General features: G+C 32.3%; 1 long non-coding RNA gene across 1 annotated transcript; it reads left to right on the plus strand.

Annotated features, from left to right (window-relative positions):
- Positions 1 to 378: 378 nt before the first annotated feature.
- LOC112024374 (uncharacterized) lies at positions 379 to 1,994 on the plus strand. Its single transcript, XR_010632390.1, has 3 exons — positions 379 to 569; positions 1,161 to 1,212; positions 1,789 to 1,994. It is a non-coding gene; the product is annotated as an uncharacterized LOC112024374 (long non-coding RNA).
- Positions 1,995 to 14,286: the final 12,292 nt, after the last annotated feature.

A 14,286-nucleotide genomic window follows, 5' to 3' on the forward strand; every position in this document is an offset into this window, starting at 1 on the left:
TAATTATGCTAAGGTGGAAAATGGTACTATCTTTTGCCATATATAAATCCAACATTGGATCCTAAAAGTATTTGTTTCATTTTTTAATAAATTTTTTTGAGAAGTGTTATGTCCACTATATTTTCACAATAAATTCTCAGTGGTAGGTTGTCGTGGGTTTTAAAAATGAATTTGAGATTTAAATTACTTTCTTGTCAATCAATAACAACAAGTAACAACCAACCACTTATGATTTATTGTGAAAATGTTGTTGTAACGTCCCAGCAAGTCAAAAGAAAAAAAAAAAATTTGAGAGTCAGATTTTTAATGGCTCCCACGTGCCTCCCAACTACCCCACCTACCCCACCCATTCCCACCACATATCTCACAATTCTCTCTTCTCTCTTTGGCCGGTTATCTCATTCTTGTTTCTCTTTTCTTTTTCATTTTCACTCAACACAACACATATACACACACTCCTCTCCCTCACTCTCCCACCGGTACACTCCTCATCATCATCTCCACCATTTTTTCCGACAAATCACTGGAAAACCCTCAAGAATATCACACCTTCACATAAGTTATTTGAGGTAAAAGTTCTAATCTCTTTTGATGGGTATTAATGTTCTTGTTTGAGGTTATTTTACCCAAGTTTTAATAATGATATTCATGTGATTTAAGAGATTTGGAAATGATATTCATGTGTTTATATGTATGGGTTTTGGTCTTGGTGGATGTATTTGATGAGTGAGTTCATGATTTTTACAATGATGGCTATCTAAGGCTTGTTATGGTGAAAATTTAGAGGTTTTGAGTGGTGAATATAATTTTTATTAATTATTTGGAGCTAGTTAAAGATTTAAATTGTTTGTTTTGGAGAAAATTATGATTTTGGTGTCATGGGTCACTTGATGATGTTATATAAATCTTATGATAAGTACTTATAAAGTGTGAAGGTTTTGATGTTGGATATGACATCTTGAATGATTTATGAGTATAAATGGGAGTCTATGCCTTGCAAATTAAATTGTTTTGAGAAAATTTGGAAGTGGAATACATTGCATGTGAGGTTGAATACTAGGCTTGCCTAGTTAGGTGATTATTTGACAATTCCTAAATTGTGGCTAGATGCAATTTCAAGCTCTATATTTATTGTGATAGGTTTACTTGACATTGTTTAGGTTCTAGCTAATCTCCTTGGAGCTTGGAGAATTAGACTTTTGCAGTTGCGAGGTAAGTAGCATTTTAATAGGATTTTGAAAAATAACCATGTTATATAAATGTTTTTGGGTTAGACACACTTTTAGAAACTACCTATAGAAATTAAACTTTCCTAAAACTATTGTGTCGTAACCTTAATATATATATATATATATATATATATATATATTATATATATATATATATATATATATATATATTATATATATATATATATATTATATATATATATATATATATATATATATATATATATATATATATGAAATGCATCATATTTGGTATTGCATTTGGGGAAATGCATGAATTTGTGATATGGATAAATGAGCATCTTTTATTTAATCTTGATAAGAAAATCTTGGATTTTATGGTGTATTGGAATATTTAAGATGCTTATCTTGTCTTAGTACTTGGGAAATTGATAGAAATTTTTTTGACAAAAATGAAGTTGAAAACCTTACAAACTTTGTAGAAGTTAGATTATATAAGGTTTTCTGAAACTACCTGCATATGAACTATATGTTTCAAAGAAATGTATACCTGTGAGTTTTATGTGGTTTTGACACTATGCCATGTGTGATTTCCCAGTGATCACCCCGATTTGGTTTTCGTGGTCTTTGTGACAACGGAATCAAGTTTAGGTCAGTGCATTTTCACTTTGGATGACGCGTTCTTCCCTGCTGTCCATAGGGGAAGAGGATTCCTTGATTATGTGTGGGTGAGGCTGCTGCCCATGGGGTCAAGAGACCACATGCAAGAGAGGTCCTATTTGACGCACTCTCTCTGCTGCCCATGGGGGAGAAAAACCTTGAGGGTATGGGTGAGGTTGACCTTTTCCACCACTATCCGCTTATTGAAAAAAAAAAAAAAAAAAAAACCAACTACAATAACAAGAAGTCTTAGTCTTAAAACTTTGGGCTTAATTATGAATTCTCAACAAGTTAAAAAAGAATTAGTCGAAATATGTTCTTTTTTGTCATTCTATTATATCTAAATCATTCTATGTCTATAATATATATCGACTTATATTGATTGGTCCTTTGTTATTACATTTACTTACACAAACTAATGTAAGCATATAAACTTACAAAAGTGAATGATTCATAAGGACCATTGTTGTTAAGGATACCAAACTTGGCCATTTCTTGCTATAGTTAGAATGTACATAGCCTGTAATCCAATTCTAATTCAAAAATGTTTTTCTGCATGATTGATTTGCTTAATTAATCCTTCAGATGATAAGCCCTAGTAAAATAGAAATTTGTTAACATCAGGAGGCATGGGTGACATTGTAATCGTTATGATATTAATTTTACCGTTCAGAAATGATAAACCACTACAATTTCTGAAGCAACCGGAAAAAAAAAGAAAAAAAAAGTATTGATTAATGCTATATATAAAGGAATCAAATAATAAATAGTTTCAATCAATGCTCAAGTACCTGGATCTTGTGATCTTTCAACAAAGGATGGTCAAAAGCCAATTGTTTATTGATATCGACACAGTCAACAATAGATCCAAACTCCGTCTATAAGTTCAAAGATAAACAAGCTCTCTTATAACATGAAAACAAGTTCTATAATGCAAGAAAAACAAGTTCTCTTATAACATGAAAACAAGTTCTATAACATGTTATATATAAAGTAAAAAAAATTAAAATAAACACTAATAAAAAGAGTTCCATGATTTAGACAATTTCTAAAAAATACGAGAATTGTGATCCTCAAGAAAGATTATTGAGAAGGAAAAAAAAAAAAAACAATATCAGTTTTAATTTACTAGACTTTTCTCGTAGCTTTTAAGGTTTTAAAGCCACTGCAAAGATATGTGGTGCTTAGATTTGGTCTCATCTTAGGAATTTTTTTTTTATTTAAATCCCTATGTCTTTGATAAATGTTTCATTAGGATAAAAAAAATTGAATAATTATGTTAGAATAATAAAATTTTAACATTTAAGAATTTGGAAACAACAAACTTTATAACTTAACTTTTTTTTTGGTGCCCGTTTGCGAACATACTATTTAGCTTTTTGTTAAACATATGCAAAAGTATAGTTGTACTCTGAAAAAATTTAAAAGAAAGTAAGAAAAAATAATATTTTAAAAAGTTATACACATAAAAAAAAAAAAGGGCTTATAAGCCCAAACACAAAGAAATTCATTTCCTTAAAGGGTACCAAGATGAAAAATCTTAAATGCAAGGAATCAAAATGAAAAAACCACAAAGTTTAAAGGCCAAACACATAATTCAGTCAAAATCAAATATAAATTCACTCATTTCATTAAATTTCAATTCTTCTGATTAAATCAATGTTAGTTATTAATCTCATAATTTTTTTTTTCTCTTTTTTTATCTTTTGTCTATCTTTTCCCCCTTACAATAAAGAGGGAGTGGAAATAAAACTCAAAATTTTCTTTTTTGGGAAAATTGGACATTAATACTTAATCTTGATACTCTTAAGCATTTTATCTTACTCAAATGAACAATCAATTGATAATAATAAATAACAATAATTAGAAAACATAATTTTATCATTGCATCAAATATGCTTGAAGTATTATAGCATTACAACATAGGGTTGTCCATGGGTTGGTCCAGGTCGGGTTTGAGCTCGACCTTGACCCGACTTGACCAAGTTGTGTGGCAGATTGGAGGACTCGTCACCGACCAAGAGAGTGAATGGGTTGGATTTGCCACAGGTCAAGTCAGTTTCAATTGAAACTGAGAGAGCCAGCGAAGATTAAAAAAAAAAATAATAAATAAAAATAAACAAATAAATAAATAAATCCGATGGTTCTTCATCAGAATCTCACGATCTTCGCCAGATCTGGCAGAGATCTCATCGGATTGGCTGAGATCTCCTAAAATCTAGGAGAGATCTCACCGGATCGACTGAGATCTCCTTAGAACAGGAAGAGATCTTGCTAGATCAACTAAAATCTCCTCAGATCTGGAGGAGATCTCTTTGAATCGACTGAGATCTCCCTAGAAATTCAATTATGATGCCGAAAATCACATGGATTTAGGAAATGTACGGTCATTGTCAATGGTGGAGATGAGATTAGAGAGGAGATCAAAGCAGAGGAAGCTGGGTTCATCGGGTGGGTCAGATTTGTTGGTTTCTTAGAATTTCAAACCGAAACCCAAACTGATCTTATTGATTTCTATCACCGACGACTTGTAGTCGAACGAGCCATTGCTCGAATTAGGCGATTTTCGGATCAGATGGCTTCGGATCGGGCGAGTGGGTTGGTTTGGATGGGTAGTGGACAACCCCATTACAACATATAAAAATTCAAAACAAACATGAGTTTGAGTTAGTCTAAAACCTGAATGCTTTTGACAGGAGGTTTGTTTATGAGCTTTAGTTGTCTTTCCAATTCCAATTCCTCTTCTTTGGATGTAATTCGAGTTCCATTCACCTGATAGCTACTTGCCAAACACATACACAAAACTACAATTAGGAGCATTCTTTCAAAATCCATTATCTCAATAATTTGATGTAAGTATGTTGGATTACTATATTTGGGGCTATTTATAGAGGAGTGGTGGTGAGGTGAAGATAAGTACAAGGTCTTATTACCTTATTATGAAACGCCAACTCCTTAGCCTGGAGTTTTGCTCAAGGAAGCAAAGGCTGCGATCGCTACTAAATTGAAAAGAATGATTGATCTTTTATTTTTATTTTTTATCTTCACCTTACCATCTTGGTTGGAAATGCCAACCAAGTTTTTTTCTTATAAGGTCTCATTATGGAAAGCCAACAAAGCTTTTGATACAAACAAAGATGTTAAATAGTGTTTTTTTTTTTTTTTTGGAGAAAGAAGATGTTAAATAGTGTTAAATTGTTAATATTGATAAAAAAAATTAAAAAAAAAAAAGGATTAATTTGCTATTTGTAGTTATCTATAAATGCCCGATTTTTTTTATAACTCAATCATAGGGGAGAGAGAATTTGAACCATCGACATCTTTATTGGATCACTAAGAAGAAAAGATGGATTAATATTTTATTTTATTTTATTTTCACCTTATTATCTTTATTGGAAACACAACCCCGAGTTTATTTATTTATAAGGTCTCGTTACACTATTACAAAATTCCAAAAAGACTCTTGGCACCAACCAAGGACCAAATGAAATGGGAAAGATAAATTGATTTGCTATCTTCTAGGAAGTAGTTGCTTATGATTTGCATGTATTTGAACTTTGAACTCAGAGAGGGAGTCGCTCGTTGAGGACACTTTTGACAATGGCAAATATGGCTCATTAAATTCAGCCCAAGAAGCCGCCGGTGCAGCCCACACAAATGGTAAAGTTCATAAACTATTCAAGTCGACATGCCATAGATTTGAGCCTTGGTATGGAGTTGAGCTAGGCCCATAAAATCAACCTAGAAAGGCCATTAACATGACCAAATGCTAGGATGTGTAGGTTGCTAAATTAAGTCATGGGCAGCAAAATCATAAGCCCAATTTGAGACATTGGCTAGCTTGGTTCCACACAAAAATTGGTACCTCTCATGCCTAGTCCCACGGTCAAGTTAAAAGTTAGATTAATTGAAGTCTTCTCTGATGAACGTTTTTTTTTTTTTTCGCTGAATGAAAAATGAGGTCTCCAGTGTGAGCTCATCAATCCCACGCCACGTGACGGTAATAGGTAATATCATGTGTACCACACGGGTCTTGCTAGGACTATCATTCAAACCGCTCTTCTCTGGGTGTAGAACGAGGACTTCTACCATCAAGCCACACCTTCGTGTGGTGTTTCTCTAATAGACTTGGGACATGAGGAACCAATGAACCCATATTAAGTGTAGTATGTAAATTTAGTAGCTTATACTAAGTTATCTGCTAAACCAACACAAATACTTGGACACATGTAGCCTTGTTTTCCAACAAAGATGCAACCATCATTTAATGATACTTTTTCTAGATCCTTTATTTCAAAAAATGAGTCAAACCTTTAACTTGTCTGTATCGTATTGTGTCTAGTGCAAAAAAGCACTTGACACAAGCCATATCCTTCCATATGATTCCTTCCATGTTATGTATGAATTAAGCATGATCCTTCAATATCTACATTAGGCCAACTTTAGCTTACAACTTTTATGTATAACATTATAACCTTAATTCACAAAGTTCAAGGTCCTTAATGCTTTTCCTTTTAATATATATATATATATATATATTAAATGGATGTAGTTTATTTAAAGATATGTAAAGCATTCTTGTGTTTGCATGTTGTACTCCCTTTTTACTGTTTACTAATTGCACCATACATGACTTTTCAGATGAGACTTCTAAATGTGCTTCTTTAAGCAATACTGATGATGATAAGAACAAGGAATAAACAACTAAGATTACCAGGCTTTTGCAAACAGACTGAACAATATAAGAGATTATATTATTAAAAAAAAATGATAGACCTTAAGTTTCATGAAAGAAGTGATGCAATTGATAATCGATAATAGACATAGGATGCCTACCAGTAGTTTGAGGTTGTTAACTAAAAGTACAAATAAGTTATACAAAGTTAGAGGTTGTTTTTAACTTTGTACTTGAGTAGAAAGAATCAATCAAATTTCTCATATTGGGATACTGTTTTAAAATATTTGAGCTTTTTATAGAGATTTGAACTTCTATAATCACTTACGTACTATCTAACATTCTTAAGAATAAATAAATAACACTATTTTAGAACTTAGTTTTAGTAGTTTGCATGGGTTAGCGATTAGTATAATATCAAAGCGAAACGTTTAACTTTTTGTTGATTGTTTGACTGCTTAAGCAAATCGTTTTAGTTGCTACTGTTGGTGTTTGGTTGCACCATTTCAGTGAATGGTTATGAATTTTTTACCAAAACCTCGCTCTAATTTATTTATATCTATACCCTATATAAAAAAAAGAGAGTTGAGGTGCTTGTTTAACAAAATGACTTCTCAAGTGTTAAAACGGCAAGCCCAGCAGAAGGAACGTTCACATTTCATTGAAATTACTTAATTACCCTTAACTTTGTTTGTGAGCTAAATAAAAATGTGGTCCTTTTTAGTCTTTGTGTTGTCAACTTTATGGGGCTGCCAAACATGTAGAGGTTCAGAGGGCTTGAAAAATTGGAGCCCTTTTTGGTCTTTTCCTCTTCAAATCTAGAGGGGGAAATGTGCAGAATAACCCTGGGTAAGGGTTGTATTTAGTTAGTTAGACAACGCGTGAAACTATAAAGGAAACTAAGCATCTCGAGTTTTAGAAACTCGAGATACTGTTTTTAATCTCGCTCCCCCGCTTCACAGACCAAATGCTGACTGGACAAGTTGTCCACTTGGATCTCGAGTTCTTATAACTCGAGTTTTGAAGACTCGAGTTCTTTTAAAAATAAATCTCTGATATGCAGAACATAGATCTCGACTTTTTAAAACTCGAGTTATTAGAACTCGAGTCTTATAAACTCGAGTTTTACTGAATTTAATTTCCTCCTCAGTCCGAAAAACAGAGCATAAAAATTTTAACACTTACACAGCTACTCGCCCATAACTCTCACTCTCTCACTCACTCACCACATTGCCTCTCACTCTCTCACTCACCACATTGCCTCTCTCTCATTGCTCTTCCCTCTCAACAATTTCATATTTCAGGTAAGGGTTTTTTGATTTTATTGTTATTGTATTTGGGTATTAGTTGGTCTATGGGTGTGGGTAAGTTTGTGATTGTCAAAACTTAAAAACCCTGGTTTCCTTTTATATTTTATCCTATGGACTGAATATAGNTTGGAACCAACCCCTACTACTTTTTATAAATTGTTACTCAAAATCATTAGTTCATAACCCATGGAAGACTGTAATACAATTTCATATAGGAAAACTAGTTCTCGACCCACACTGATATAATAAATCCTGTGCACATGAAATAATGATGACAAACCAATAATGAGACTATCTGCTTCATTCTCTAACCTTTATTGTATTCTAACTAATTTGGTATTTGACACATACAAAATATTATTTCATAAAAGAAAAATACAAATATTAATGCCCATGTTGCCTACGTTAAGTTAAAAATAATTATTGCAAGGCATGACGAAATAATAATCTATCTATATCTATATCTATATCTATATAATAACTAATAGCCGAAACGTTTGACTTTTTGTTGACCACGCCTTATTGCGCCACATGATTACACAAATTATTATCACATTTACATTTAAAAACACCAAAATATTGTGCCCTTGAAATAAGAGTAACGTTTCAGTACTATTTTTTGCTACCGTTGTGTTCAATTGCACTGTTCCAGAAGGTAGTTATAAATTTTACACCTTTCCTAATAAGTTTCAGTTTATATCTCTTAAAAAAAAAAAATCAAAAACTTCTGATTCTTCACCCTGGGCACCCCTCTCTCTGTACGTTATTGATTAGCAAGATATTGCACCATCCTGCTAACAGGGGCAGTTACGAAATTTGCACGCTTATATTTATTTCTTTCAAAAAAAAAAACACTTCTTTCTTATTACTCTGTATGTACACTCTTTGAGGAGAATTTCTACACACAAGCATTTTTGAAAAGCCCTCCAAACTGAAAATCCTACGAACCCACGGCCACACGCATAAAACTTTGCTCTTAAATTGCGACCTTTCTCTCTCACTCTAGTCTCTATCCCCAACGACCCATAAAATCCAATTGCCCATTTGCAAGAATCATAAGATTAATCAATAGTCACAACTTCAACCATTGATCTTCTCAGTTTGCCAATGTGGTGGGTTTGTTATTGTTCTTCGAGGTACGCTCGCTTTTCTCTAAACTTATGTTCTTTCCCTGTTCTTTAAATTTATGTTGTTTATTGCGTTTCATTTTTTCCTTCTTTTTATTATTTTATTATTTTTTTACCTTTTGAATTTTCCTCCCTAACCCTTCTCGGGTGAATTTCCTATAAATCTCTACCTATTTTAATTTTTTAACAATCTCCTTTTTCGGAAGTCAGAGGCATGTATTATCTCCCCTTCAAATATTTGAGTTGAAGAAATGCCAGATTTAAAGGAGATTTTGCTTTTGCATGTCAATTCCCAATTATTAAGGTTTTTTTTTTTTTTAATTTATTTTTTATTTTTTTAATTTCATGGATTGGATTTTTTGGGTTTTACATTTGCTGGGTTTGAATTTAGGGTATGGGTGTTCTGGTTTCAAGTTGGGGAATTTTTTTAATTCACCATTTCAAAAAAAAATTTATTTTTCTGAGGTGGTTTTTTTTCTTCAATATCTATACTTTATACGACTATTTAAGGGGCTTCTAAGCTGTTTAAGCCATGGACTCTAAGTCATAGACTTTAAATAAAACTCCTAAATTTCAGGTAAATTTAAATAATTAAAAAAAAAAAACAGTTTTTTTTTTCACCATGTTTCTCCATATCCCATAAAATTAGGCACCACCACTTTTGTTACTTTTTTTTTTTTTTTTTTTTGAGATTATATCAATTTGGGTTTATTTTTGATAGAGTTGAACTTGTGCAAAAAAGAAAAAGGTGAGATAGAAACAAAAAAATGAGAGAGATTTAATGATAAATGAAAACTATTAACCTTTAAAAAAAAAAAATAATAATAATAATAAATAAAATAGAAGAGCCTCTAAGCAGCCTCTCACGTGCATGCTCAGAGAGTCGTAGGCTAGTTACGATTAAAATTGTTGACGTGGCTTTTTAAATAGTAATTAAGTGTTTTTTATTATTTAATTAGTCACATGTGTGTGCCACATATGCACATCATTTACCACATAAGCATTTTTTGTTAGTGAGCTAACGGTAATGAGCAAATTGACTGCAAGTTAAAAATAATATGGACCAAATTGATTGTTACCAAAATGTAGAAACCAAATTAATTGTGACCCTAAAATCTAAGTATTTTTTTCTTTAATTTTTACTTATTGTGGGGATCAAAAACACCCAAAGACGAAACAAAGGCAGATGTTCTTGATTTGTCACAACTAATTTCTAAAAGATGGGAAAAAGCTTCACAATGAAAAGACCAAACAATAAAATAAAAGGAAGAATTGAAGTGAATCAGGCTTTCATACATGGAGGAACAAAGTTCCCGAGGTACACAAGGAGGATTCAATGATCTAAATACAAAGGAAAAACTCTCTAAGTATCTTGATCTTGCTTAGACCTTCTCTCTCTATTTTTGTGAACTCCCTTTCCCGTTGCCCTTTTCCTCCTTTTATTGACATTTTCTCTTCCTCCTCCAGCTATTCAGGTCCTAGTTGGATTTGGGGGGATATTTGTCCCATCAGCACTCTGCCTTGCCATTTTGTGATCACGAATAAAGACTTTTGGGTGGTGTTTCCACTATTCAAGCCGGTCATTCAGCATTTAATGTAGTTGACATTAGATAGGAGATCTCATTAATGTGGAGGTGACTATTTCATTGGGTTTTGCATCCTTTTCTTCATGTCTCTCGGGGAGGACATAGAAGATGAGAGGTCCTACATAGGGGTGGGAGTTGCCCTCCAAAATACCTTAGCAACCTCGGGAAGATTGTATTATAGTATTAACATCAATATAATACTAGAAACATATACAATCTATTACTTATCAAAGTCGAAGTACAATGAGAATCCAAGTTAGTTTCTAACTATATTCTAATTTCAAGCAAACTGTCTATTTTAATTTTCTTAATTTTAGTATCAAGTGACTCATTCATAATATTAAGCGTGAAAACTAAGGTAACCGGTTTACCCAACTTTTTTGTTTTTTGAAGTTTGGAGGGAAAGGAATGTAAAAAGTAAGGGAAAATTAGAGGAAATAGGAGGAGAATTGTTATTCAATCCTCTTGGTTGGATTTTTAAAATTTAAATAAGGGGAGGATATGGGAGTGGAATGGTCATATAAATTGACACAAGGATAAAATTGACAAATTAAATTTATAAAATTTAATGATTCGTACTTGCTTATTTTAAGGAATTAGATATGAAATGACTTCATAAAAGTATAATTGACAATTAAATTTGTTGAATATAAGTGAAGCCCATCCCTTTTACTCCCCTCTAAGGGTTCATTTAGTTGGGGATGAAAGAGTTGACAGATAGAAAATAGAGATGAGATGGAAAAGTGAGAATATAGAAGAGATTTTAGTTTTTCCTCGTAATATTTGGTTTAGAAGTGGAAAAATTGAGTGATGAAGAACTCTTTTATTTGGTTGAGAAGAAAAATGAAATGGTGAAAAATGTAATTGTATAAATTTAGTCTCATATATACTCGTATTAGATTTAAAAAAAATTAAAAGTAACACATTTTTTTATTATTATTAAAAATTGTGTATGGGTGGGCACTTCATTTATACATTTTTTTTTTTTTTTTTTTTTTTTTTCAAAAAAGTATAAGAACCCAAAACAAATGAGGGGAAGAGGGATAATAAAAAACCCGAAAGAGACGGGGAAGAAAAAAAAACCAACTGAGAGGTAATAAAAGAAGAAGACAAAAACGAAAGATACAAAAGCCAAAAATGAAAAAGAAAAAGAAGAGACCGTTTGCACATGAGACAATTTTGTCCAAAACAGTAGTTCGATGTTTTCTCTCTAGTTTTCTCCCTAATTTGAGGAGATTGCATTTTGGTAAGTAAATCTAGGGAAAAAACACTTGCACCCTTTGCACCCCACCAGTTTTCTTTTCCCCCTCCTCCCTTCTCTATTGTTCCTAAAATCACTCCAACTAAACATGGCCTAAATTCCTCTAATTGGGGGACTTAAAGAAGAGGGGTTAAGACTTAGGATACCCCTCCAAATTTCCCCTCCTCCCACCTTAAAAAACATCAAAACCAGGTTCATTAAACCTCTACTCATCTCTCCATCCAAACAAGCTTTTAGACAAAATCAAATGTTTATCACTATTGTTAAATATTTTTGTGCATAAAAATATATTACAATCTAGTTTATATGTTTTTTTTTTTTTTTTTGTTGCTAGGTAATTGTTTATGCAGGTGTGGGGGCTCGAACCCCCAAAAACTAACGGTTTCAAGGTAAACTGGGTACCACTTGGGCTACAAGGCCCGGTGGTCAATCTAGTTTATATGTAATTTTAAATGTTGTAGACAATGTTATTTCAATAAGATAATAAGAGAAAAATAAATAAATAGATAGATAGACAAACGAACTTGACTAAGAAATGTTATGAAAGCCTACCTCAGATAAAATGTGTAGATAAAATGTGTAGCACCAGCAGCTGAAAGAAAGACCCTGTAAGTGCAACTTAACTTCTATTTTTCTTAGTTCTCACAACTACCAATCGAAACCCAGGAGGGTATACATAAATAAGATAACAACTATATCTCATAAATATTATGTCGGTATATATAAATAAGATAACGACTATATCTCATAAATATTATGTCACTATTTTTCCAGTGGCCTTACTTCATATCTTACGTATGAACTTTATGAAGCATGTTGGGTCCAGAAGGTGCAATAAAAATTCTTTTTCTTGGTCGTTTGGGCAAAGGTGGTCCAATTTTGAATCCAGCCAATGATGTTATGAAAATTTATTGGGTAGTTAGCTCCTCTCACATGAGAGATGGGCCTCACGGTGGGAGGGAGTAATGCTTACACAATAATTACTGTTAAGAGAGTAATGTTAGAGACTCATTTCTACACCTTGTTTATGTGTCAATTATTAATTGGATTTTATTGACAATTTTTTTTAAGTATCAAAGCATGAAAGTGCAACAACCAGCTATCTTTGAAAGAAGGGTTATGCTAATGAATGCCTTAAGGGCACTCGTTAATAATTTATTTTAAGAAAGTTTTAATACAATTTTTATGAAAATTGAAAAAAAACTGTCAAAATATTAATTTTTTTTTTCATTTCCCATAAAAACTTTCTTTAAATTGATTATTAATGAGTGCCCTAAGGGCACTCATTAGCATGAAAAATTATTAGGTACTCCCTGAATACCATAAATGCTTACTCTCCCCTCTCACATAAATAGTCGGTCCCACCATGAACTTAATTAGTGGGATCTACCATTCATGTGAGAGGAGGAAGCACGCATTTATGGTACTCTGGGAATACACAATAATTTCCCCATTAGCATTTCCCTTGAAAGAAAATATTATATTGCATTTATGACTAAAAAGAATTGGTCGGCCTAGGCGAGTAACGCTAGGGACACACTCAATTCTACATATTATTTATGTGTCAACTGTTTATTGGATTTTACTGACAGTTTTTGTTTTATTTTTGAAGTATCAAAGTATGAATTTGCAACAACCAATTGTCTCTAAAAGAATTCAGCAAAAAAAAAAAAAAAAATTGTCTCTAAAAGAAAATATTATATTGCATTTATGACTAAAAAAGAATAGCTTGGTCCTAGGCGANTCCAGATTATATCAATTTGGGTTTATTTTTGATAGAGTTGAACTTGTGCAAAAAAGAAAAAGGTGAGATAGAAACAAAAAAAATGAGAGAGATTTAATGATAAATGAAAACTATTAACCTTTACAAAAAAAAAATAATAATAATAATAAATAAAATAGAAGAGCCTCTAAGCAGCCTCTCACGTGCATGCTCAGAGAGTCGTAGGCTAGTTACGATTAAAATTGTTGACGTGGCTTTTTAAATAGTAATTAAGTGTTTTTTATTATTTAATTAGTCACATGTGTGTGCCACATATGCACATCATTTACCACATAAGCATTTTTTGTTAGTGAGCTAACGGTAATGAGCAAATTGACTGCAAGTTAAAAATAATATGGACCAAATTGATTGTTACCAAAATGTAGAAACCAAATTAATTGTGACCCTAAAATCTAAGTATTTTTTTCTTTAATTTTTACTTATTGTGGGGATCAAAAACACCCAAAGACGAAACAAAGGCAGATGTTCTTGATTTGTCACAACTAATTTCTAAAAGATGGGAAAAAGCTTCACAATGAAAAGACCAAACAATAAAATAAAAGGAAGAATTGAAGTGAATCAGGCTTTCATACATGGAGGAACAAAGTTCCCGAGGTACACAAGGAGGATTCAATGATCTAAATACAAAGGAAAAACTCTCTAAGTATCTTGATCTTGCTTAGACCTTCTCTCTCTATTTTTGTGAACTCCCTTT

Source organism: Quercus suber, unplaced genomic scaffold, assembly GCF_002906115.3.
Source record: "Quercus suber isolate HL8 unplaced genomic scaffold, Cork oak 2.0 scaffold_283, whole genome shotgun sequence".
NCBI classification, from domain to species: domain Eukaryota; kingdom Viridiplantae; phylum Streptophyta; class Magnoliopsida; order Fagales; family Fagaceae; genus Quercus; species Quercus suber.